The sequence below is a fragment of the Haplochromis burtoni genome, unplaced genomic scaffold, assembly GCF_018398535.1.
Source record: "Haplochromis burtoni strain Fernald_Lab_line unplaced genomic scaffold, NCSU_Asbu1 Contig_320, whole genome shotgun sequence".
Taxonomy (NCBI): Eukaryota; Metazoa; Chordata; class Actinopteri; order Cichliformes; family Cichlidae; genus Haplochromis; species Haplochromis burtoni.
Window position 1 is genome coordinate 337,319 of NW_024582681.1, and position 3,485 is coordinate 340,803.

At 40.3% G+C, this 3,485-nt stretch overlaps 1 protein-coding gene across 4 annotated transcripts in view; it reads right to left on the bottom strand.

Annotated features, from left to right (window-relative positions):
- The window catches only part of apc (APC regulator of WNT signaling pathway), a 33,951-nt gene extending 31,545 nt beyond the window's left edge, over positions 1–2,406 (bottom strand). For 2 of the 4 annotated variants that reach the window (XM_042228369.1, XM_042228368.1), the window contains exon 1: positions 2,180–2,406. The gene's annotated coding sequence lies outside the window, so the exon portion shown is untranslated. The remainder of the gene's footprint in view (positions 1–2,179) is intronic. The other 2 variants (XM_005942544.2, XM_042228366.1) reach the window with 1 other exon arrangement.
- Positions 2,407–3,485: the final 1,079 nt, after the last annotated feature.

Sequence of the window (3,485 nt, forward strand, 5' to 3'; positions counted from 1 at the left end):
AACTTGTATACTTCAATGTTCTGATTTGTTTGTATGAATTCAATATTTGGCTTGATGGCAACATCTGGTGGAAATGTTGTGTCAATAGTCCACTTAGAAATCCCCTTACTGATGAAAATGCTGATGTGTCAAATACTTATTTTCCCCGCTGTACATTTGCACTCAGCAGCTTTCCTGTTCTTTAGAAATATACCTGAATACAACAGTTTGTTGTGTTGTTGTTGTTGTTGTTGTTGTTGTTGTGCTTGGTGATAAAGACTCATGTTGAATCAGAGGAATCAGCTTTAAAGTAAAAGCTGCAGGTCTAATTAAAGAAATACAAATATGAAACACCAGTTTAGAGTGTTAAGGACTGCATTGGTAACATGTGCCCGTGTCATTTTGTAGGACCCCAATAATCCAATGCTTAAAATGTGGAAAGAAAGAATGATTGAACGTTGCTTGCGAAAAGACACTGGGAAGGTTACATCATGTGACTGAAGCTTCGGTGGAACAATGGGACAATTTTTGCACCTACATGTCTACCTGACTTGGACGAGATGCCACTGATGTTAAAACCTCAGTGTATTTTTCTTTTCTTTTGTTTTTTTCAGTTCTTTGTTTGTTTGCTTCTTTTTTTGGTTTTTGTATTTGTTGTTATATTTTTGTGTTTGCTGTTATAAAATGCAAAATCTAATAAATACTTGAATTATTTTAAAAAAGGAAATACAAACTTGAAGATTAATTATAACTTTATAATATTGATAATCAAGTGTCTTTTTTAGGTTACATTAATCACATGACTAAGAATACTCTGAGTAGAAACACTTTTGTTATTAGTATTAGTATTTTGTTCGTATATTCTTCTCTGGGGACCACGGGTTTGTAGAAAATGTGGGCAGGATGAAGTAATAGCCACAAACACACCTCTGACCTGGCATCTGTGGCGTGTGTTACAGTTGTCAGTGACAACTTGTCACACTCAATTTATTAAGTTTAGCTTCACGAATAGTATAATTTTCTCTTTACAAAACATTTCTGTGCATACAAAAAACTAAAACTACACTACCACCCCTCACTTGTAAAACCTTACTTTATAAATTGTGCGTAAATAATCACCATTTAATCAAGTTTAGATACATGTATTTGGAAAACTGTTTCACGTGTGGTCAAATTATTTCGTACGTGTGTGAATGGGAACACGCATTTGTGAGTTCTATTCAATTCACTTCAATTTAATTTTTATAGCGCCATATCACATCAACAGTCCCCTCAAGGCACTTTATATTGTACAGTAGCTCGTACAATAATAGATACAGAGAAAAACCCAACAACCATAAAAGTTACACACAAATCACGGCACATATTTGTAAATCTTAGTTTACGCTTGTGGGTGTAAGATAATCTCTCCATAGAAATCAGCTTGAATCTCTGACTTCACGAGGTATATCATAAACCAGCTGTGCAGTCCCTGAGTGTGGTCTGTGAGGACGATCGGCTCCACTTTCTGGAATCACAGCTGCTCCTCAGAGAAAAATTTAAAGTATATTTGTGGAGGCACCATGCTCCGTAAAAATCCTCTAATCAAGTCAACTGATCTCAATCAGGTGACACAGATGCTTTTCACAGGTTATGAATACACACAAAACATCAGAAAACCTCTGCCTGCTCAGTCCTCAACGTGACACAACTACACCCAGAACTGCAGTATGACAGTCAGAGTACACAACGAATACATACAGAACTGCAGTATTACTGCCACAGTACACAGAGCACACACAGATTCGGTACTGTTGTCAAAGTACACAAAGAACTGCACTACTGTTCTTAGAGTACACACAGAGCTGCATTATGTGTGTACAGTGACAGTCTGAGCTGTCAGCAATACTGCAGTAGTGCTTCTGGGACTTTTCGGTACTGCACTACTCGCGGTACTGTAATATCTACAGTACTTGCCATTTGTCCTGACAATAGCAGTTAGCCGTTAGCTGACCCGGCTAACTGAGCCCGCTCCTTCACGTATCAGTACCGGAACCTGTCCGGATCAGATGCCCCTCCGCCGGTCACATAAACAGCATTTCTGCCCTGGTGTCCCGATAAACCGGAGACCGGTAGCAACACGTCCTGGGAGTGTCCACAAACAAACAGTCTGTCCAAACAAACAGTTAGCACGGAGCTAGCACGGCTCGGCCGCTCTTACCGTCCCGGTTTAAAGTCCACTTCAGGAGGCAGTCTCACGCTAACATCCCGGAGACCCGGAGAAAAGACCCGGGCCTTCAGGGGCGGCGGATGCCGCTCATCGTCCGCTCAGAGCGGGAAAAGCAGAGTTACACAAAGTGGGCCAAGTTTGAACTTTGAGTCCTTTTTGTTATGGAGGAACCGCGACCGCTGCCGCCGCCATCTTCTTTCTGTGTGTGTGTGTTACTCTGAGTGTGTGTGTGTGTGTGTGGGGGGGGGGGGGGGGGGGGTTGGCCCTCCTCCGCTGCACGTGTACTTTCCATCGCCTTCTCACTCAGGTGTTCTAGGATTCCGTGCTGAGGTTTGTATCGAAACGCTGCAGTGACCTCACCAGAGTCCACTAATTTTCACATGTTTTTAGAGTTGTGGTGTGATTTCTTGACAGTTTGGGTCATAATCATGTTGTCAGAAGCACAGCCTGTAAATAAACGATGCCTTTCTGAAGCTTGTTAAAGTTCTTCTTTGTAATTTTTTAGTCCAGTCCTTGTACCTGGTCATTTTAACAGGAATGTTTTGGTTTGGTGACCCTCTGAACTCTGACCTCCAAATCATTCAAGCATAAAACGGCTTCTGACTCCAGGATTCCTTGTTGTGTCGACACATAACCAACAACTGAGCAAAGAATTTTAAGTTTTATCTTTAAGCCCTTTGTTACTACCTGCCTGCCACAAAAACACATTTGTTCCCACTTCTTTAGATGAACCTGTTAAAATTGGGAAAGCAAACGCAGTTTAACCGAAAAGTGATTAACAAAGAGCAGTTAGCTGAAACTTGGCGTATCTCAGCATAGTGTGCAGTGCGTCCTTAAAAATCTGAGAAAACTGAACAGAAGAAGAAGTGTGAGACCTAAAAGCACTACAGGATCTGAAAGTCCTTAAGAAAGAGGGAAAAATCAGCTACAGAAACCAATGTCAACATTAACCACGTCCCTAATAATGCAAACTTTAATCCAGGTGAGTTATAAAATCATCCTCTCACTGTACAGTTGTTGTGAATGAGTAAATTATCTCACAATTATTTTCTATAGAGACCAGAGCATTTTGTGTATCAGCTTGTAAACATGATTATTTTTGCTGTAAACATGATGGTGCTCACAGTGTTTATGAGCTCATCTGCTCAGGCTAGTCATGATTACAAGTCTGACTAGACTGAAAAAACTAAAAGAACTGATATTTTTCTGTTTTAGTTCACTTGTTTTAGTCTGTATCCTGTACCTTAAGATAATTTTTGGCTCAATCAGCTATTTTAGTTTTGATTGAAAGTAGTTT